This window comes from Pan troglodytes, chromosome 7, assembly GCF_028858775.2.
Source record: "Pan troglodytes isolate AG18354 chromosome 7, NHGRI_mPanTro3-v2.0_pri, whole genome shotgun sequence".
In the NCBI taxonomy this organism is placed as follows: domain Eukaryota; kingdom Metazoa; phylum Chordata; class Mammalia; order Primates; family Hominidae; genus Pan; species Pan troglodytes.
Window position 1 is genome coordinate 55,422,435 of NC_072405.2, and position 24,190 is coordinate 55,446,624.

At 40.9% G+C, this 24,190-nt stretch overlaps 1 long non-coding RNA gene, 1 other non-coding gene and 1 pseudogene across 25 annotated transcripts in view; 2 read left to right on the top strand and 1 right to left on the bottom strand.

The window, feature by feature from the left end:
* The window catches only part of LOC134810859 (uncharacterized), a 56,800-nt gene that overhangs the window by 4,960 nt on the left and 27,650 nt on the right, over nucleotides 1-24,190 (top strand). For 5 of the 24 annotated variants that reach the window (XR_010159512.1, XR_010159516.1, XR_010159530.1 and 2 more), the window contains exons 2-5: nucleotides 12,634-12,711; nucleotides 16,912-16,993; nucleotides 21,896-21,948; nucleotides 23,844-23,968. This is a non-coding gene — a long non-coding RNA (uncharacterized LOC134810859). Of the gene's footprint in view, nucleotides 1-12,633; nucleotides 12,712-16,687; nucleotides 16,803-16,911; nucleotides 16,994-18,143; nucleotides 18,220-19,216; nucleotides 19,294-21,895; nucleotides 21,949-23,843; nucleotides 23,969-24,190 lie in introns of those variants that run through there. The other 19 variants (XR_010159511.1, XR_010159514.1, XR_010159513.1 and 16 more) reach the window with 9 other exon arrangements.
* LOC100499473 (MTRNR2L pseudogene) lies at nucleotides 4,378-5,910 on the bottom strand (annotated as a pseudogene).
* Nucleotides 6,945-7,051, top strand: LOC112204350 (U6 spliceosomal RNA). Its single transcript, XR_002937904.1, has one exon. It is a non-coding gene; the product is annotated as a U6 spliceosomal RNA (small nuclear RNA).

The following is a 24,190-nucleotide window of genomic DNA, read 5'->3' on the forward strand; positions in this document are numbered from 1 at the left end:
AGGGGACTGGTGAATATCTCAGTACCCAGGACCAGGTGGGTCTCCAGCCTGGTTTCTTCAGCCTGGTTTCTGCCCACATATTCAACTGTGACATATACCTAAAGAAGCACCCAGGTGATATGACTCTCTTTTTGTGCCTGAGCCCTGCCTACTGGTAACATTGGGCCATATCTCTCTGAGCCCATGACCTAAGTGATGTGACTCTCTTCTCTCTGGGCCTTTACAATGGGATGATTGTGACGTATTGTATTCATGAGCCCAACATTTAGGTAATACGACTCTCATGTTGTTGCTGAACATTGCCCACGAACAGGACTTATGCCGTATTTCAGGGCCCAGCACCCAGATGATGTAACTCTTCTGCCTAAGTCCTGCATAAAGAGGGAATTATAGCAATTCTTCAGCCTAGCACCCTAATGATGTGTCTCTCCTGCCTGTGCCAGGGCCACAGAAGGTATTTTGACATATCTTTGGCCCATTCTGTATGTGTTTTGGCTCTCATCACTTTGCTGGGTTTCTTCCATGTGTGGTTGTATCATATTGTTGGCTCCAGCCCCCAATTAATGTGACCCTCTTTCCTAGGTGCTGCCTAGAGGGGGCATTGTGACATATTGCTTGGCAAATAACCTAAGCGATGTTAACCTTCTGCCTAGTTTTTTGCCCACAAATGGGATTATGACATATACCTTGCTTCAGTTCAAAGGCATGATGATCAAGTTTCTTTAGGGATTCAGCCAATAGGAGATATTTTGCCTCTCACCACTAGGTTTAGGTCAATAGGTAAGGTCCTCCATTGCATATTTGTGCAAAGCTCACAGAAGTTTACAACTCTAACTCATAATGTATAAACTTCTTAGGTGGTACAGAGAGTTTCATAACAGTGCCCAGGAAAAAGTTAAGATTGTGCCTCTCAGCTACACACCCAGATGAAGGTAAAAGTTGTTACCATCCTACATTTACAATGCCCATTGTTGAGTTCCTGAGTCTAACAAGTGAATACAGCACAAAGTTGGAATTGTGACTTTCATAAGTGATTCTGGCCACAGATGGGATGGTGACTCATTTCTGGTCCCAGTTCACAGGAGTAATAGCAGTCTCATTCCTGAGGCCATCCTATAGGAGAGCTGTTGACTATCATACCTAGGTTTAGAGCAATATGTAACATCGTGAGTCCATATAAACATGTAGGCCTCAGAGAGGTTTGCAACTCTCATTCATGTTGTATAAAGTTCTCAGATGTTGTAGAGAGTGTCACACAATTGCCAGAGCACACGTGAGATTTTGACTCTAATATACACAACTACCTAGCTATTAATGGTGTCACCCTTAAAGATGAGGAGATTGTGTCATATCCCTCTGCCTAGTACCACAGGCTTGGGATTTTTGGTTTAAATTCCCTTCCATAAGGGCATTGTTACATATCACTGGGTCAGAATCATGATAATGTGACTCTTCTGCCTGGGTCTTGAAAACAAGAGATATTTTCACATATGTCCAGGCCTATTGGCTAGGTGATATGTCTCTCCTGCCAGTGCCTTGCCCACAGGGGACACTGTCACATATTGCTAGATACAGCACCTGAATAATGTGACTTTCCTCTCCTGCCTGGATCCTGCCCACTGAAGAAATTGTGACATACCACTGAGTACAAAGCATTGGTGACATGACTCTGCTGTTTCTCCTGGACCCTGCCAAGAGAGGGAATTTTTACATATTGATGAGCTCAGCACCCAGGTGATGTGATTGTCTTTTTTTCTTCAAACCTGTCTTCATTGGTCATGGTGACACATTACTTGAGGCTGTACCCAGGTGATGTGGCTCTTCTGTCTGGTTTCTGCCCACATGTAAGATTGTGACATATAATTAAGGAAGCACATAGGTGATGTGACTCTCCTTTTCTGCCTGGGCCCTCCCTACTGGGGACACTGGGATATATCTCTGAGTTCATGACTTAAGTGAAGTGATTCTCTTCTCTGGCCTGGTCTTTACAAGGGGGGGATTGTGACATATTGCTGAACCCAGCACTCAGGTATTTGACTCTCTTTTTTTTTTTGAACCATGCACACAAACAGAAATTTTCATCTATTGCAGGGCCCAGAATCCAGATAATGTTACTTGTTTGCCTGGGTCTTGCATATAGAGAGAATTACGGCATATTGCTGGGCCCATCCCCATAATAAAGTGACTCTCATGCCTGTCCCAGAACCACAGAAGGCATTTTGACATATCCTGGGCCTATTATATAGGCCTTTTGGCTCTATAACTTGGCTGGGTTTTTTCCACATGTGGAACAGTGTCATACTGGTGAGTCCAGCACCCAGTTAATGTGGCCCTAATTCTTATATCCTGCCTACAGAGGGCATTGTGACATGTTGCTTGTCACAGCACCTAAGTGATATTATCCTCCTGCCTATTTTTTGGCCACAAATGGGACTATGACATATACCTTACTTCAGTTCAGAGGGATGATTGTCAAACCCATATTGGGATTCAAACAATAGGAGATAGTTTAACTTTCATCACTAGGCCTGGGGCAATAAGTAAGGTCCTGTTCTGGGTTGCATATTTGTACCAAACTCACAGAACTTTACAAAACTAACTCATGATGCATAAACCCCTTTGTGGTACAGAGGGTTTCATGACAGGGACCAGCAAAAATTAAGATTGGGACTCTTGATTACACATCCAGGTGAAAGCAAATGTTGTCAACATCCCACATATCCAAAGCCCAATGTTAAGGTACTGAGTCTAAAAAGTGAATACAGTACAAAGTTGGAATTGTGACCTTCATATGTGGCTCTGGCCACAGGTGGGATGGTGACTCATTTCTGGATCCAGCTGACAGGCATAATAGTGGAACTCAGTTTTGAACTCAGCCTACAGAAGAGATGTTGACTATTATACCTGGGCTTAGGGCAACATGTAAGATCGTGAATCCATACAAGCATGTAGGCCTCAGAGACGTTTGCAACTGTCATAAATGCTGTATAAAGCCTTCAAATGTTGTAGAGTATCATACAATGGCCCAGGAAACACGTGAGATTGTGACTCTCATACACACCCCCAGCTCACAGTTAATGGTGTCACCCTCAAAGACAAGGAGATTTGGCATATCTTCTTGTATAATCACTTAGTGCTTTTACTTAGGTTGTGTATTAGAAATGCAGTAGTTGTTAAAAGTAAATAATCAGGTTTAGAATGGTAATATTTGGGTTATAAATTAGTACTGCTATTATTCAACCTATGTGAGTAATTGAGGAGTAGGCTAGGAATTTATGAAGTTGTTTTTGATTAAGTCCTCCCCAACCACCCACTATAATGAATAAGATTGTGATAGATAGGAGAATATTCATGTTTATTGATGGAAAATTTGAAACATAATCAAGATACAGGCTAGTTTTTGTCATGTGAGGAGAAGTATGCCAGATATTAGAGAGCTTCCTTTGGTTTTTGCTGGGACTCAGAAATGAAAAGGGGCTATTCCTAGTTTTATTACTAGGGCTGTTATTATTATTAAAGATGAAAATTTATTAATAGTGTTTATTATTGTTCATTGTCTGCAGGACAGGTTAGTGGAAAGGACACCTATCATGAGAATTATAGACGTGGTTGCTTGTGTAAGGAAATATTTGGTGGCTGCTTCTTTAGAGCGGGGATTAATTTTTTAATTAAGATTGGGGTAAGATCTAGTATATTTATTCCTAGTCCTGTTCAGATGAGAAATCAGTATGAGCCTAGCATTGTGCTAAGAGTTCCTGTGAAAATAGTAAAGGAGATAATAAGTTAAGCTAATGGATTAGTTAGTAAGGGAAGGGTATAACCAATTTTTTCAGGGTATGGGTCTGATAGCTTATTTAGCTGAACTTACTGTACGACATGGTGTAATAAGTAGCACAGAGAATTTGGGGTTCTCAGGGGTAGGTTCAATTCCCATAGTTCTAGAAATAAGAGGATTTTAACCTCCATTGTTTAGTCTATCAAAGTAATTCTTTTGTTGAACATATTTCCTATGTTTGGTGTGGAATTAGAAGATCTGGTATAGGAAGAGGAGTCCACAAGAGGAGAACAATAGAAAGGGTAAGGGTTGTAGCAATAATATAAAGGGTAATAGTAGATGTTGAGGGCCGTAACAGTTCCTTGGTGAGAAGTTTTATTGCATCAACGAATGGTTGAAGTAGTCTGTAGGGACCTACAGTGCTAGGTCCTTTGTGTAGTTGTATATAGCCTAAGATTTTTTGTTCAATTAGTGTAAGGAATGTTATAGCGATTAGAGTGGGAATAATTAGTAGAAGTTTAATTATAGGCATATTGTTAAGAAGAGGTGTTGAACTTCTAATTATAAAGTCTTAAGTTTTATGCAATTGCTGGGCTATGCCATCTTAACAAACCCTGTTTTTGAGCAGGGTGTGTGGTGAGTTGTTAGACTGAGATAACATCATCTATGCGGTGAGGGTGCTTTATGAAGTTGGTCCTATTTCTCTTACCCTTTCATACTAGGAGAAATGTTAAATAGATAGAAACCGACCTGGGTTACTCTGGTCTGAACTCATATCACGGAGGACTTGAATCCTTGAACAAGTGAACCCTTAATAGCGGCTACACCATTAGGATGCCCTGATCCAACATCGAGGTCATAAACCCTATTGTCAATATGGACTCCAGAATAGGATTGTGCTGTTATCGCTAGGGTAACTTATTCTGTTGATCAAATTATTGGGTCAATGTGTGTCAACTCGCTTAGACTAGTGCCATCTTAGTTTGGGTTGTTTGGAGATTGAATTATGCTCCAAGGTCAACCCAACCAAAAATTTTAATGCAGGGATAGTATGTTAGAGCCTGTCAGCTTTTTTGAGTTTTTATTTGCAATAATGAATTAAAGCTCCATAGGGTCTTCTCATCTTATTTGTTTATATCCACCTCTTCACAGATAGGTCAATTTCATTAATTAAAAGTGAGAGACAGCTGAACACTCATGTGGCCATTCATACAAGTCCCTATTTGCAGAACAAGTGATTATTCTACCTTTGCACTGTCAGGATACTGTGGCCATTGAACATATGTCACTGGGCAGGCAGTGACTCTAATACTCGTAATGCTAGAGGTGATGTTTTTGGTAAACAGGCAGGGTAAGACTTGCAGAGTTCCTTTTAGTTTTTGTAATCTTTCCTTAGAGCATACCTGTGTTGGATTAACAGTATAAATAATAGGGTGTTTATTATATTGCTTATTAATATTAGGCTGTTAACTGTCAGTGGATTATTGGGGTCTGATATAAGCTTATGCAATGGAGAATATCTTCATGTTACTTATATTAACATTACTGGTTCTATTAAGTAATAGATTAGTCCAATGTGATGTTAGAAGTTCAGTAGGATGATTAGAATTTTAGATAATTAGATGTTGAGCTTGAACGCTTTCTTAATTGGTGGCTGCTTTTGGGCCATCTATGCCAACTATGGTGGTGATATTTTTTATTCCCTGTAGGACAGTTGTTTCCTAATGTCTAAAGAGCTGTCCCTCTTTAGACTAACACTTAAAGTTACAGGGAGATTAAGTAAGTCTGTGGGTAAGTTTAAAGTTGAAAAAAATCAGCTGTTACCAGGCTTGGTAGGCTTGTCACCATTACTCATGAATCTTCCCACTATTTTGCTACATAGACGGGTGTGCTGTTTTAGCTGTTATTGAGTAGCTCATCTGGTTTTGGGGAACTTGGCTATGGTTCTCTGTGTAAAGTTATTTCTGGTTAATACATTATGCAGAAGGTATAAGGGTTTGTCTTTGCTTTTTAATGCTGTATTCAGTTCTTTCATCTTTCCCTTAGGGTATTATGTCTATTATGCCAGGGTGAAAATTTCTATCACCTATAGTTTTTTCTAAGGTAAATCGTTGGATTAAGATGGTTTGATAATATTTTTAGTGAAGTTTGGGTTTAGAGTTGGCTCAAAGTGATCAGGTCATGACAAAATCTTCTGGATGTAAGCCAGATGCTTTAAGTTAAGCTGTACTTTGGTTTATCCAAGCACACTTTCCAGTATGTTTACCATGTTACAACCTATCTCCCCTATATGTGCATAGAGAGTTTTTAGTAATTTCTAGAATAATATTTGAGGAGAGTGATGGGAGGGGTGTGCATGCTTCATGGCTTTATTCAACCAAGCACTCTGATCTTGGTTTACTGCCAAATCCTCCTTGAGCCCTTCGATTTCATAAAGGTTGTTGTGAGATTTTCTGGGTATACAAAATGTAGTCTACTTCTTGCCACCTCATGAGCTACACCTTGACCTAACGTTTTTATGTGTACACTTGTGCTTACTCTATAACCACTTTAGGGTTTGCTGAAGATGGTGGTATATAGGCTGGGCAAGAGGTGGTGAGGTATATTGGGGTTTATTAATTATAGAACAGGATCCTCTAGAGGGATATAAGCAGCATCAAATCCTTTGAGTTTTTAGCTGTTGCTGGTAGTATTCTGGCAAATTTTTTTTTTAAATGTAACTATTAGAGTTTAGGGGTAAGCATAGTGGGGTATCTAATCCCAGTTTGGGTCTTAGCTGTTGCGTCTTCAGGATATTAAAGGCACATTCATAGTATATTTTATTTCAGCTGGAGTTTTTTACAACTTAGACGGAGTTTAGCTTTATTGAGGGCAGAACTTAAGCACTGTTTGCACCAAGTTCAATTAGCTTGGGTTAATCGTATGGCTGCGGTGGCTGGCATGAAATTGACCAATGCTGCATATCACTATAGCTTAAAGTCTCACTTATTACTAAATATTTATCAGTGCTTTTTCCCGTGGGAGTGTGGTTGAGCAAAGTGTTTTGAGCTGCATTTGTGCATGCTTGATACTTGCTCCTTTTGATCCGGGTGATCTAAAAGGCATTTTCACTGGGGTGGGGATGCTTGCATGTGTAATCTTACTAAGAGCTAATAGAAAGGCCAGGACCATGCTTGCTTCGGCAGCACATATGCTAAAACTGGAACCATACAGAGAAGATTAGCATGGCCCCTGTGCAAGGATGACACGCAAATTTGTGAAATGCTCCATATTTTTATGTAGCTGAAAACCACGGCACGAGAACTACGTGATGAATGCACAAGCCTCAGTAACTGATGCGATCAACCAGAAGAAAGCTATCAGTGATGGAAGATCAAATGAATGAAATGAAGCATGAAGAGAAGTTTAGAGAAAAAAGAATAAAAAGAAACGAACAAAGTCTCCAAGAAATATGGGACTATGTGAAAACACCAAGTCTACATCTAATTGGTGTACCTGAAAGTGATGGGGAGAATGGAACCAAGTTGGAAAACACTCTGCAGGATATTATTCAGGAGAACTTCCCCAATCTAGCAAGGCAGGCCAACATTCAAATTCAGGAAATAAGGAGAACACCACAAAGATACTCCTTGAGAAGAGGAACTCCAAGACACATAATTGTCAGATGCACCAAAGATGAAATGAAGGAAAAAATGTTAAGGGCAGCCAGAGAGAAAGGTCGGGTTACCCACAAAGGGAAGCCCAACAGACTAACTCCTGGTATTTTGGCACAAACTCTATGATCCAGAAGAGAGTGAGGGCCAATATTCAACATTCTTAAAGAAAAGAATTTTCAACCCAGAATTTCATATCCAGCCAAACTAAGCTTCATAAGTGAAGGAGAAATAAAATACTTCACAGTAAAGCAAATGCTGAAAGATTTTGTCAACACCAGGCCTGCCCTAAAAGAGCTCCTGAAGGAAGCACTAAACATGGAAAGGAACAAACAGTACCAGCCACTGCAAAAACATGCCAAATTGTAAAGGCCATTGAGGCTAGGAAGAAACTGCATCAACTAATGAGCAAAATAACCAGGTAACATCATAATGACGGGATCAAATTCACACATAACCATAATAACCTTAAATGTAAATGGGTTACATGCTCCAATTAAAAGACACAGACTGGCAAATTGGATAAAGAGTCAAGACCCATCAGTGTGCTGTATTCAGGAAACACATCTCACATGCAGAGACACACATAGGCTCAAAATAAAGGGATGGAGGAAGATCTACCAAGCAAATGGAAAACAAAAAAAGGCATGGGTTGCAATCCTAGTCTCAGACAAAACAGACTTTAAACCAACAAAGATCAAAAGAGACAAAGAAGGCCATAACATAAAGGTAAAGGGATCAATTCAACAAGAAGAACTAACTATCTTAAATATATATGCACCCAACACAGGAGCACCCAGATTCATAAAGCAAGTCCTGAGTGACCTACAAAGTGACTTAGACTCCCACACAACAATAATGGGAGACTTTAACACCCCACTGTCAACAATAGACAGATCAATGAGACAGAAAGTTAACAAGGATATCCAGGAATTGAATTCAGCTCTGCACCAAGTGGACCTAATAGACATCTACAGAACTTTCCACCCCAAATCAACAGAATATACATTCTTTTCAGCACAACACCGCACCTATTCCAAAATTGACCACATAGTTGGAAGTAAAGCACTCCTCAGCAAATTTAAAAGAACACAAATTATGACTAACTCTCTCTCAGACCACAGTGCAATCAAACTAGAACTCAGGATTAAGGAACTCACTCAAAACCGCTCAACTAAATGGAAATTGAACAACCTTCTCCTGAATGACTACTGGGTAAATAATGAAATGAAGGCAGAAATAAAGATGTTCTTTGAAACCAATGAGAACAAAGACACAACATACCAGAATCTCTGGGACGCATTCAAAGCAGTGTGTAGAGGGAAATTTATAGAACTAAATGCCCACGAGAGAAAGCAGGAAAGATCTAAAATTGACACCCTAATATCACAATTAAAAGAACTAGAGAAGCAAGAGCAAACACATTCAAAAGCTAGCAGAAGGCAAGAAATAACTAAGATCAGAGTAGAACTGAAGGAATTAGAAACACAAAAAACCATTCAAAAAATCAATGAATCCAGGAGCTGGTTTTTTGAAAAGATCAACAAAATTGAAAGACAGTTAGCAAGCCTAATAAAGAAGAAAAGAGAGAAGAATCCAATAGATGCAATAAAAAATGACAAAGGAGATATCACCACTGATCGCATGAAAATACAAACTACCATCAGAGAATACTATAAACACCTCTATGCAAATAAACTAGAAAATCTAGAAGAAATGAATAAATTCCTCGACATATACACTCTCCCAAGACTAAACCAGGAAGAAGTTGAATCTCTGAAAAGACCAATAACAGGCTCTGAAATTGAGGCAATAATTAATAGCTTACCAACCAAAAAAAGTCCAGGACCAGATGCATTCACAACCGAATTCTACCAGAGGTATAAGGAGGAGCTGGCACCATTTTTCCAAAACTATTCCAATCAATAGAGAAAGAGGGAATCCTCCCTAACTCATTTTATGAGGCCAGCATCATCCTGATACCAAAGCCTGGCAGAGACACAATAAAAAAAGACAATTTTAGACCAATATCCTTGATGAACATTGATGCAAAAATCCTCAATGAAATACTGGCAGACCAAATCCAGCAACACATCAAAAAGCTTATCCACCATGATCAAGTGGGCTTCATCCCTGGGATGCAAGGCTGGTTCAACATACACAAATCAATAAATGTAATCCAGCATATAAACAGAACCAAAGACAAAAACCACATGATTATCTCAATAGATGCAGAAAAGGCCTTTGACAAAATTCAACAACACTTCATGCTAAAAACTCTCAATAAGTTAGGTATTGATGGGATGTATCTCAGAATAATAAGAGCTATCTGTGACAAACCCACAGCCAATATCATACTGAATGGACAAAAACTGGAAGCATTCCCTTTGAAAACTGGCACAAGACAGGGATGCCCTCTCTCACCACTCCTATTCAACATAGTGCTGGAAGTTCTGGCCAGGGCAATCAGGCAGGAGAAGGAAATAAAGGGCATTCAGTTACGAAAAGAGGAAGTCAAATTGTCCCTGTTTGCAGATGACATGATTGTATATCTAGAAAACCCCATCGTCTCAGCCCAAAATCTCCTTAAGCTGATAAGCAATTTCAGCAGTCTCAGGATACAAAATCAATGTGCAAAAATCACAAGCATTCTTATACACCAATAACAGACAAACAGAGAGCCAAATCGTGAGTGAACTCCCATTCACAATTGCTTCAAAGAGAATAAAATACCTAGGAATGCAACTTACAAGGGATGTGAAGGACCTCTTCAAGGAGAACTACAAACCACTGCTCAATGAAATAAAAGAAGATACAAAGAAATGGAAGAACATTCCATGCTCATGGGTAGGAAGAATCAATATCATGAAAATGGCCATACTGCCCAAGGTAATTTATAGATTCAATGCCATCCCCATCAAGCTACCAATGACTTTCTTCACAGAATTGGAAAAAACTACTTGAAAGTTTATATGGAACCAAAAAAGAGCCCACATTGCCAAGTCAATCCTAAGCCGAAAGAACAAAGCTGGAGGCATCACGCTACCTGACTTCAAATGATACTACAAGGCTACAGTAACCAAAACAGCATGGTACTGGTACCAAAACAGAGATATAGACCAATGGAACAGAACAGAGCCCTCAGAAATAATGCCGCATATCTACAACTATCTCATCTTTGACAAACCTGACAAAACAAGCAATGGGGAAAGGATTCCCTATTTAATAAATGGTGCTGGGAAAACTGGCTAGTCATATGTAGAAAGCTGAAACTGGATCCCTTCCTTACACCTTATACAAAAATTAATTCAAGATAGATTAAAGACTTAAATGTTAGACCTAAAACTGTAAAAACCCTAGAAGAAAACCTAGGCAATACCATTCAGGACATAGGCAAGGGGAAGGACTTCATGTCTAAAACACCAAAAGCAATGGCAACAAAAGCCAAAATCGACAAATGGGATCTAATTAAACTAAAGAGCTTCTGCACAGCATAAGAGACTACCATCAGAGTGAACAGGTAACCTACAGAATGGGAGAAAATTTTTGCAACCTACTCATCTGACAAAGGGCTAATATCCAGAATCTACAATGAACTCAAACAAATTTATGAGAAAGAAGCAAACAACTGTATCAAAAAGTGCGTGAAGGATATGAACAGACACTTCTCAAAAGAAGACATTTATGCAGCCAAAAAACACATAAAAAATGCTCACCATCACTGGCCATCAGAGAAATGCAAATCAAAACCACAATGAGATGCCATCTCAAACCAATTAGAATGGCCATCATTCAAAAGTCAGGAAACAACAGGTGCTGGAAAGGATGTGGAGAAATAGGAACACTTTTACACTGTTGGTGGGACTGTAAACTAGTTCAACCATTGTGAAAGTCAGTGTGACGATTCCTCAGGGATCTAGAACTAGACATATCATTTGACCCAGCCATCCCATTACTGGGTATATACCCAAAGGATTATAAATCATGCTGCTATAAAGACACATGCACACGTATGTTTATTGCAGCACCATTCACAATAGCAAAGACTTGGAACCAACCCAAATGTCCAACAATGATAGACTGGATTAAGAAAATGTGGCACAGATACACCATGGAATACTATGCAGCCATTTAAAATGATGAGCTCATGTCCTTTGTAGGGACATGGCTGAAGCTGGAAACCATCATTCTCAGGAAACTATCGCAAGGACAAAAAACCAAACACTGCATATTCTCACTTATAGGTGGGAATTGAACAATGAGAACACGTGGACACAGGAAGGGGAATATCACACACTGGGGACTGTTGTGGGGTGGGGGTAGGGAGTAGGGATAGCATTAAGAGATATAGCTAATGCTAAATGACGAGTTAATGGGTGCAGCACACCAACATGGCACATGTATACATAGGTAACAAACCTGCACATTGTGCACATGTACCCTAAAACTTAAAGTATAATAATAAAAAAATTAAAAAATTAAAAATAAGAAAAAGGACAGGGCCAAACCTATTTGTTCATGATGTTGTGCAGACCCATCTAGACATTTTTAGTGGTGTCTTGCTTTGAAATAATTAAGCTACATTATCTGTATAAATACTTAAGTCTAAAATTAGAACATGAGAAGGAAAGAAATAAATATAAATAGTCATTTACAGTTCTTGGAATTCAGCGTCTTTACAGTTGAATTGGAAGAGGTTGAGAGGATTACTCATAATTAGAATATAATCGATTTAGGGTACAATATAGGGGGTAGCGCTTTTACAGGAATATGCTCAAGGTATTATATTACTTTAGGGTGGAAGTTTAGTTATTGCATTTATTATTTAAAATGGAGGCTTGATTTGGGGGGATCTTAAGATTTTTAGGAAAATTATATCAATCGAGGAGTAGCTGTTGGGGTATTCATGGTTAAAATATTATTTTGGGGCTCTGACTGGGTTGCATTTTAGTGTCTTGTTTTTGGGGTTTGGCAAGGGTACATTTACCTTGGTTGATGGTAAAGTCAGAGATGGGAGAGGAGGAGTTTGCAAATTTAATCAGAAATAGTTCTTGAAAGTGAGCATACGTGCATGAGCATACGTACGTGAGCATACGTGTCTACTAATTGTTATGTCCTTCAAGCATTAATTAATTCACAACTTATTGTTATTATGCCAGCCCAGAATATTCAATTTAAGCTCAGCTTCTACTATTGATTTGGCAGGAATCAAATCCGAGTTCGTCTACAGCTGATTCGGCAGGTACCAGGGCGTCCGCGATGGTGAGTGATAGCACCGCGATGGTGAGTGACAGTGCTGCCGTGACTGGTTAATAGGGTGGTAGTCATTAGTCCATCGAGATATCTTATTTAAGGGGAATGTGTGGGCAATTTTAGTTTCATGGTCCTGAAGTAAGAACCAGATGCCAGGTATAGTTTCAAAACTGTCACCCCCAAGTGTTGTGGGCCCAGAGCGAGGAGGTTAGTACTCCCAAGCAGGATGATGATTTCAAGGAGGTTGGTGGATTAAGAGATCAGAATGTAGTAGGGGATATCCATGTTGATAAGGGATTTCTTGACTGAAATGTGCTGTGTCCAATGAACGAAGTATGCTCTATGTAATATTAAGGATATCTAGTACGGGTCAATATTCGCATGGATTAGACTTGTATTGTACAGTCAATAATAGTAGATGTACCATAGTTGATTAAGGGAATGTTAATACATGCTTATATGTATATGGACTGGATTTGTAATGTATCTTCATGTATCAATGTACTATGTATAAGTAAACAATTATAGTACTATATAATTCATGGGTGCTAACAGTAATGCACAAAGTACATGAAACCACTAATGTATTAGTGCTAGTTGATTAATATTGACATAGTAGTTAAAGTGTGTGCTGTGAAAAAATTCAAGGAGTAGTTTAATTAGAATTTCAGCTTTGGGCATTGATGATGAAGTGGGAATGCTTTTTCCCTGAGTTGTCCTGGGGAGGGGATTTTCCATTTCTCGTTTACAAGACCAGAGTATTCAATTATACTGCAAGAGCATTTTCATTTAAGTAATTTATTTTCAATTAGGGTAGTGAGCAGTATAAGGGTGAGGATGGTAGAGAAGTACATGATTGATACTGTCTGTCTGATGGCAATAAAAGATTATTGGACTGGCTGCCCTCCGATTCAGGTGAGTGTAAGCAGGTCAGCCACTAAGGTTCATAATAGGCATTAACTTAATGGCTGCAATATTATGCTTTGTTGTTTAGACTTGTGAAATACGGGAATACTGCTAGAATGAGAATGGAGAATACGAGGGCCAGTGCGCTTCCTAATTTGTTAGGGATAGATCACAATATTGCATATGCAAACAAAAAGTACCACTCTGGCTTAATGTGGGGTGGGGTATTGAGGGGGTTGGCTAAAGGGTAATTATCAGGTTTGCTCAGGAGATCAGGCAAAAATAGTATTAGAGTTATTAGAAGGAGGAGAAGAAAAATTAAACCTAGAATATCTTTGGTTGTACAGTAGGGGTGGAAAGTGATTTTGTCGGGATCTGATGAAACCCCTGAAGGGTTGTTAGATTCTGTTTCATGCAAGAATAAAAGAACAGTTGCGAGCACTATAATGATGAAGGGTAAGATGAAATGGAAGGTGAAAAATCGTGTGAGGGTGGCTTTGTCAACTGAGAATCTGCCTCAGATTTGTTGTACAATGTCAGTTCCAATATATGAGATGGCTGATAGTAGATTTGTAATTCCTGTAGGGCCTCAGAATGATATTTGGCCTCATGGGAGCACGTAGCCCATGAATGCTGTTGTTATAGTCGTGAATAGGAGGATAATGCCAATATTTCAGGTTTCTAGGAATGGAAATGAACCGTAGTATAGGCTTCAACAACATGTAAGAAGAGGCAGATGAAAAATATTGAAGCACCGTTGGCATGAAAATAGCAGACCATTCAGCCTTAGTTTTCATCTTGGCAGCTGAGGTGTCTGATGTATAGTGCATGGCCAAAAATAATCCTGTGATGATCTGGAGAATTAGGCAGGCACCAAGAAGAGAGCCGAAGTTTCATCATGTGGAAATGTTAGATGGTGTGGGAAGATCATTAAATGAGTAGCTAATAATTTGTATTAGTGGATGTGTTTTGCAGGTATTGGTCATTAGTGTTCTTATAAATGTAGTACAAAAATGGTTTTTCATATCATTAGTCATTTTTATAGTTCATGTGGGAATAATGGCATATGCTTTATTTTTATTAAGTATTCTCTGGTTATAGGGTTTTTAGGTTTTTCTTTGAAACTTTCTCTTATTTATGGAGCCCTAGGGCTAATTATTAGGGGTGCTGTGGGTTGTGATATACTGTTGAATTTTGGTGTGGGTTTTGTGGGGTTAATAGTCTTTTTGATTTATTTGGAGGGCATGATGGTTGTTTTTGGTTATACTGTGGCTATGGCTATTAAGGAATATCCTGAAATATGAGGGTAAAGTATTGACATTTGAGGAGCTTTGTTATTAGGATTATTAATAGAGTTGATGTTGGTTCGATGAATAGTTGAGTACGATGTGGTATTCACGATTGATTTTAATAGCGTAGAGAGTTGGATTATTTTTTAGCATGAGGGGGTAGGGTTATTGCTTGAGGATTCTGTAGGTGTCGCTGCCTCATTCAGGAGATGAAGGCCTAGTACTCAGGTGTTGAGACTTTTTGGCTTAAATTTCTTCCCATGGGTGCACTGGGACATATCACCGAGTTAGAATTGTAATAATGTGACTCTTCTGCCTGGACCCTGCCAACAGGGGATATTATCACATATATCTGGGCCTATAAGGGGGTTATTTGTCTCTCCTGCCTCTGCCCCCAGAGGAGATTGTGTAATATCGTTTGACTTAACATCTAGGGTAATATGACCCTCCTCTCCTGCCTGGGTCCTGCTCACCAAAGAAATTGTGACATACCACTGATAGCAAAACCTAAATGATGTCACTGTCCTTCATATTCTAGACTCTGCCAAGAGAGAGGATTACTACATATTGCAGAGCCCAGCACCTAGGTGGAGTGACTTTCCTCTTCTTCTTCCCTGTCTATGGTGGGCTTGGTGACATACTTCGAGGTTGTACCCAGGAGATGTGACTCTTCTGGCTAGACCCAGCCTACAAATGAGATTATACTGTATCACTGGCTGAGCACCCAGGTGATGTGACTCTATTGGCTTGTCCCTGCTCACGGTGAAATTGTGACATATACCTGGGTTAAGCACACATGCACAATAATAACTCTCATACCTGGATCTAGAAAGTAGAGATAATTGACACTCATAGCCAGTCTCGTGACCATGGGTAAAGTCCTCAGTTTTTCACTTGTATAAAGTTCATGAAGGGTTAAGAGTGTCATAACAGAGACCAGCAACCAGGTGAGAATATGATTCTTCTATGCACATCTGGCTGACATGATTGTCGTGCTCACACATGAACAGGGCCTAGGAATGAGGTACTAAATCTCACACATAAAAAGCAGTCAAAAGTTGAAATCATTACTCTTATACATGGATCTGATTCACAGGTGGATTGGTAATATTTGAACCATGATTCAGCACACCTGTGGTGCTGTGAGTTCTTTACTGGAACACAATCTTCAAGTGGGATTGGGGCAGTTATACATGGATCTTGCCCATTGTTGAGATTGTGACTCCTCTACTTCCACCCAAACCACAGAAAGTGTTGACTCACATACAGGAAACCAGGATTTGTGTGGGATATGAAACTTATTTCTGAGCCTTTCTGAGAGTGTGATTGGGACAGTTAACTTTGCCCAGCACATGAATAATTTGACTGTCTTTTCTAGGCCCAGAACACAGATGAAATTGTGCCATATGTGTAACAAGCAGCTAAGCAATATGTAATACCTTCCTTGGCTTAGCCTACAAAGGGTACTTTTATATATCACTGGGACCATCATCCAGGTGATGTGAGTTATCTGCCTAGAACCTGCCTACAAAGAGAATTGTGTCTTAAATCTAGGTCTGTCACATAAGTGATGTCACTCCCTTCTACTGCCTTAGCCCTGCACTTACAGTGCATTGTGACACACAACTGGGCACTTCACACAGGTAATGTGATTCTCCTTTTTGGGTTCTGCCAACAGGAAGCATTGTAACATATCACTTGGCTCAGCACGTGATGTTTCTTTGCTTTTGACTGGGCCCTGACCACAGGGTATTGTGACATATTGCTGGGTTCAGCACAAATGTGAGGTCACTCTCCAGGCTTGGTACTGCACAGAACAGACATTGTGACATATATCTAGGCAAATTGCCTAGAAGTGAATCCCCTCTCCTGCTTAAGTCCTTCCCACAGAGAGCGGTTTGATATGTCACTGAAACCAGCATCCAGGTGATGTGACTCTTCTGCCAGGGTCCTGCCCACAAGGTGGATTGTGACATCTCACTGGACCTGCACACACATAGATGATGTAACTTTCTTGCCTTCTCTCTGGCTGCAGGTGGTATTGCTCCATATGCCTGAGACCCTAACAAAAGCCTAATTACAACTCATATGCCTGGAGCCAGGACATGTGCAAGATGGTGAGTCTTATTCTTAAACCTTTGCAAAAGTGTACTAGTGACATATACCTTTGCTCAGCTCCTGAACGATTTAAAAATTCTACCTGGGTATATCCCTCAAATCAGATTTTGACAGATACTTAGGCAAAGCACCTTGGTGATTTGACTGTGCTATATTAACAATGTCCTCTGAGGGGACTGTAACATATTTCTGGACTCATCATCTAGGTTACATGACTCTCATCTCCTGCCTGTACCCTGCTTCCTTTGGTAATTGTAGCATTTCTAAGCACTGCATCCAAATGATATAACTGTCTTGCCTGGGCCCTGTCTACAAGAGGCATTGTGACATATTTGGGGGCCCATCATTTGGATGATAAGACTCTCCTCTCCCTGCTTGGACACTGCCCACAAAGGACATTGTGCCACAGAGCTGGACCAAGAGCACAAGTTATGTGACATTTCTGACAGGACCCTGCCTACAAAGAGAATGTTGGAATATTTCTAGCCCACCATTTAGCCCTGAAGTGGCTGTTCTGCCTGCTTCATAACCACAGAGGGAATCGTAATATATACCTAGGCATGGGTCACAGACATGATAATGACTCTCATATGTGGACTCAGCCAACAGAGGATATTATGACTCTTATAACTAGGTTTAGGGACATGTGTGATGTCCTAGATCACCTTCTTGTAAAAAGGTTACAAAAGATTACAACACTCTCACATATTTTACAAAGTCTTTGGGTTATACAGACAGAGTAAAAGTAGGGCTCAGCACACAGGCGAAATTGTGAGTCTTTTATGCAGAACCAGCTGACAGTAAGGACTGTCGTTATCTCACATGGATGAAGCGAACTGTCACACATGAAAACAAGACATGTATGGTATTGTAAATCTCATCTTTGGAATTTTCTGACAGCATGATTGTGTGGTATAAATCTTTTCTAAGCACCTATGTAATTTGACTCTCCAGACTTGTTCCAGCCCATAGAAGGGACTGTGATATCTACCTAGGCCAACCTCCAGGTGATGTGACTCTCCTGGCTGGGCCCTTCTCTCAGTAAGGATTGTGACATATCACTGGATCTAACACTCAGGTGATGCTACATTCTTGCCTGTACCATGCCCACCACAATTATTGTAACATATTTCTGTGTCCACCTCATAGGTGATGTAACTTTCCTCTCTGGAATGGGTCCTGCACAAAGGAATGATAGTAACATATTGCAAAGCCAGACACACAGGTGAGGGTACTCTTTTGCCAAAGCCATGCCCAAAGGAGGACATTTTGACATATCTCTCAGCCTATCATCTAGGTTATGTGGCTCTCCTACTTGGGCCCTGCCAGCCTGGAGAGTGACACATTTCTATGCCAGGCACACAGGTGATGGTACTCTTTTGCCAGGGCTTTGCTTCATAGAGGACATTGTGACATAACCCTGGGCCTATCACCTAGGTGAGGTGACTCCCTCCTTGGGACCTACCCACATGGAGCATTGTGGCATAAGAGAGAACCAGCACCTAGGTGATGTAACTCTCTTGCCTGGGTGCTGTCCTAAGAGAGCCTTGTGACATATCTCAACACCCAGCACTCAAATGATATGGCTCTTCTGCCCAGTTTCTGCCCACATATTAAATTGTGACATATTTCTAGGGAAGCATCTAGGTGATATGACTCTCCTCATCTGCCTGAGTTCTGCCTACTGGGGACATGGGGACATATCTGTGATCCCATGACCTAAGTGATATGCCTCTCTTCCTCTGCCTGGGCCTTTAAAATGGTGGGATTGTGACATATTGCTGAGCCCAGCATTCAGGTCATTTGACTCTACTCTTTTTTGTGAACCATGCCCACAAAGGGAAATTTTGACCTATTGCACCCAGATGATGTTACTCTTCTGATAGAGTCCTGAAAAAAGAGGGAATTATTGCATACTGGTGGGCCCAGCCACTGATGATGCTACGGTCCTTCCTGTGCCAGAGCCACAGACAGTATTTTGACATAATTTCGGCCCATTTGGTAGGTGCTTTGGCTCTCATCCCTTGGCTAAGCTTTTCCACATTTGGAATTGGGTCATATTGCTGGGTCCTGCAACTAGTTAATATGACTCCCCTTTCTAGGTTCTGCCTAGAGAGGGCATTGCGACATGTTACTTGACACATCACCTAAGTGTTGTTACTCTTTTCCTAATTTTTTGCCCAAAAATGGGATTATGACATATACCTTTCTTCATTTCACAGCCATGATGGTCCAAGTTATATTGGGATTCAGCCAATAGAAGATATTTTGCCTGTCATCCCTAAGCTTAGGGCAATAGGTAAAATCTTGGGTTGCATATTTGTACAAAGCTCACAGAAGTTTACAACACTTACTCATAATGTATAAACTTGGGTGGTACAGACAGTTTCATAACAAGGCCCAGCAAAAAGTTAAGATTGTGATTCTCAATTTCACACCCAGGTGAAAGTAAAATCTGTCACCATCCCACATTTACAAAGCCCACTGTTGCAGTACTGAGTCTAATAGGTGAAAACAGTACAAAGATGGAATTTTGACTCTCATATGTGCATCGGGCCACAGGTGCGATTGTGACTCATTTTTGGATCCATCTCACAGGCATAAAATGTGTCTCATTCCTGAACTTGGCCCAAATGAGAGATGTTGACTGTCATACCTAGGTTTAAGTCAATATATAAAATTTTGACTCCATATGAACGTGTGGGCCTCAGAGTGGTTTGCAACTCTGATGCATGCCGTATAAAGCCCTCGGATGTTGTAGAGGGTTTCATGCAATTACCTAATATGCATGACATTGTGACTCTCATATAAACACCAAGCTATCAGTTAAAGGTGTCACCATCAAAGATGAGGAGACTGTGTCATGTCACTGGGCCTAGTACCCAGGTGTTAAAACTTTTCCTTTAATTGTATCCCAAGTGTGCATTGTGACATATCGTTGGGTCAGAATCATAATAATGTGACTCTTCTGCCTGGGCCCTGCCAAAAAGGGATATTATCACATACTTCTGAACCTATCAGCTAGGTGATTTTTCTATTTTTCCTGTGCTTTGCCCACAAGGAACATTGTGACATTGCTGGACATAGCATCTAGGAAATGTACTCTCCTCTCCTGCCTAGGCCCTGCCCACTAAAGGAATTGTGACATACCACTGAGTGCAAAACCTAGGTAATGCAATCTCCTCTTTATTCTAGAGTCTGCCAAAAGAAGGGATTATTACATATTGTTGAGCCCAGCACCTAGGTGGTGTGACTCTCCCCTTTTTCTTCAACCCTGTCTGCAGTGCACATGGTGCCATATTACTTGAGGCTGTACCCAGGTTATGTGACTCTTCTGACTTGGCCCTGGCTGCAAAGGAGATTATAATGGATCTTAGCTCAGAATCCAGATAATGAGACTCTTCTGCCTTATTTCTGCCCATGGGTGAAATTGTGATATAAGGAGAGATATTTTGACTGTCATAGCCAGTCTTATGGCAATAAGTAAAGTAATAGGTCTCATAATTGTATAAAGTTCACAGATGATTATGACACTCGGGCATATCATATAAAGTCTGAGTGGTACAGCGTGTCATACCAGGGAACAGCAACCAGGTGAGATCATGACTCTTGGATGGACATCTAGCTGACACGATTGTCATTTTCACAAGAACACATACAAATAAGGTACTAAATGTCACACAGAAGAGCAGTTGAAGGCTAGGCACTGTGGCTCATGCCTGTAATCCCAGCATTTTGGGAGGCTGAGGTGGGTGGATCATCTGAGGTCAGGAGTTCAAGGCCAGCATGACAAATATGGTGAAACCCAATCTCTACTAAAAACACAATAATTGGCTAGGCATCATTGCATTTGCCTGTAGTCCTAGCTACTTGGGAGGCTGAGGCAGAAGAGTCACTTGAACCCAGGAGGCAAGGGTTACAGTGAGCCGAGATTGTGCCACTGCACTCCAGCCTGAGTGACAGAGGGAGAATCTGACTAAAAAAAACAAAAAAACAAAAACAAAAAAAAACAGTTCTCAAAGATTGAAATTGTTCCTCTCATACACGGATCTGACCCATGGGTGTATTGGTGATGCATAATTCAGCACACCTGTGAGGCTGTGACTCCCCTACTGGAACACAATCTTGCAGTGGGATTGGGCATCTTATACATGGATTTTGCCCATTGATGAGATTGTAACTCTTCTCTTTGACCGCACTCATAGGAGGTGTTACTCACATACACAAAGCCAGGACTCGTGTGGGACTGTGAAACTTATTTCTGAATATTTTCTAGTGTGTGATTAGGATGTAAAAGTTAGCCCATCCCCTTGAATAATTTGACTCTTTTTTAGGCCATGACCACAAATGAAATTGTAACATACTTGGACTATACACCTAAGCAAAGGTGACTGGGCCTGCCTACAAAGGGCACTTTTATGTATCACCTGGGACCAGCACCCAAGTGATGTGAATTCTTTGCCTGTTCCCTGCCTATAAAAAGCACTGTGGCTTATATCTAGGTTCATCATGTAAGTGATGTGACTCCCTTCTACAGCCTTGGCCCTGTACTTATGGTGCATGGTTACACATAACTTGGTACTGCACCCAGGTGATGTGACACTCTGTTTTGGGTCCTGCCAACAGGAAGCTTTGTAACACATTGCTTGGCTGAGCACCTACGTGATGTTTCTCCTCTCTTGCCTTGCCCTGACCACAAGGGAGATTGTGACATATTGCTAAACCCAGTACCAAGGCGAGGTCACTTTCATACCTTGGTCCTGCACATAGCAGCCATTGTGACACACATCTAGGCCAATTGCTTAAGTGAAGTGAGTCTCCTCACCTTCCTAAGCCCTGTCCAGGGGGAATTTTGATGTATCACAAAAACCAGCATCCAGTTGATGTGACTCTTCTTACAGGGTCCTGCCCACAAGAAAGATTGTGACATCTCACTGGACAAGCACCCACCCAGGTGACGTGACCTTCCTGCTTGCTCTCTGCCCACAGGTGATATTGTGCCATATACGTGAGACCAGATAAGAGGAATAATCATGACTCTTAAACCTGGAGCCAGGTCATATGCAAGATGGTGTCCCCATTCTTGGAAATTTCCACCAGTGTTATTGTGACATATATCTTTTCCTAGCTCCTGAGTGATTTAATAATCCTGCCTAGGTGTAGCCCACACATGAAGTTTGGACATTTACCTCAAGTGAGACCCTTGGTGATTTGACTCTCCTGTCTTAACAATATCCTCAGGAAGGATTGTAACATGTTTCTGGACCCATTTTCTAGGTTACCTGACTCTCCTCTCCTGCCTGGACCCTGCTTCCACTGGGGACTGTAGCATTTCCAAGCTCTGCATCCAAATGATAAGACTCTCTTGTCTGGTCCTTTCAACAGGAGATATTGTCACATATCTCTGGGTGATATGAGTCTCCTCTTCTGTCTGGATATTGCCCACAAGGAGCATTTTGCCATACAGTTGGACGTAGCCCCAAAGTTATGCGACTTTTCTGCCAGGAACTCGCCTGCAAGGAGAATATTGGAAAATTCTGGCTCAGCATTTAGGTGACATGGCTGTCGTACCTGTTTCATTACTACAGAGTAAATTGTGACACACAACTTAGCACAGCTCACAGGCATGATAACGACTCTCATATGTGAACCCCACAAATAGGAGTAATTTTGACTCTCATAACTTGCTTTAGAAACACGAGTGATTAAATCTCTTTCTGGTAAAAAAAAAAAAAAGTCACAGAACATTATAACAGCCTCAGATATTTTATAAAGCCATTGGCTTGTACACAGAGTGTCATAACAGAACCCAGCAGGAAGGTGAAATTGTGAGTCTCATATGCACACCCAGCCAACAGTAAGAACTGTCACTGTCTCACATATATGAAGCCAACTGTTTCTCATAAAAACAGAACATTTGTGGTATTGTACATCTCATCCTGGGAATTTTCTGCCAGTGTGATTGTGATATAAATTGTTGCTGAACACCTGTGTGATTTGACTCTCCAGACTGGTTAGAGCTGGCATATGTTATTGTGATATCTACCTGGGCCAACTTCTAGGTGATGTGACTCTCCTGCCTGGGCCCTGCTCTCAGTGAGAATCATGAAATATCACTAGATCCAGCACCCAGGGCATGTTACATTTTTGCCTGAGCCATGCTCACAGAAATCACTGTGACATATCACTGTGTCAAACACTAAGGTGACATAACTCTCCTCATAGAATGTGCCCTGCACACAGTGGGAGATAGTGACATATGGCTGGGCTAGGCACACGGGTAACAGTACTCTTTTGCTAGGGCCGTGTCCTAAAGAGGGCATTGTGACAAATCTCTGGGCCTATCACTTAGGTGATGTTGCTCTCCTGCTTGGGTCCTAATTACCTGAATAGTGACATATTACTAGGCTAGGCTCACAAGTGATGGTACTCTTTTGTCAGGGCCATGCCTCAAGGAGGACATTGTGACATGTCTTTGGACCTATCACCTAGGTGATGTGATTCCCTGCTTGAACCCTGCCCACATGGAGCAATGTGACATATGGGTAGAACCTGCACCTATTTGTTGTAACTCTCTTCACATGTTAGATTGTGTCATATACCTAGGGAAGCATGTAGGTGATAGGTCTCTGCCAACAGTGGATATTATCACTTATCTCTGGGTTTATAAGCTAGGTAATTTGTGTCTCCTGCCTGTGCCCTGTCCCCAGAGGACATTGTGACATGTTGTTTGGCTTAACATCTAGGTAATGTGACTCTACATTCCTGCCTGGGTCCTGCTCACCAAAGAAATTATGACTTACCGCTGATTGCAAACTCTAAATGATGTGACTGTCCTTCATATTCTAGACTCTGCCAAGAGAGGGGATTATTACATATTGCAGAGCCCAGCACCTAGGTGGAGTGACTCTCATCTTTTTCTTCTACCCCGTATATAGCCAGCTTGGTGACCTACTATTTGAGGCTATACCCAGGTAATGTGACTCTCCTGTCTTGTCCCTGCTCACACATAAAATAGTGACATATACCTGGGTTAAGCACACATGCACAATAACTCTCATACCTGGACCCAGCCAGTAGAGATTTTTGACTCTTATAGTCAGTCTCACAGCCATTGGTGAAGTCCTGGGTTTTTCACTTGTATAAAGTTCACAAAGGATTATAACACTCAGGTATAGCATATAAAGCCTTAATGG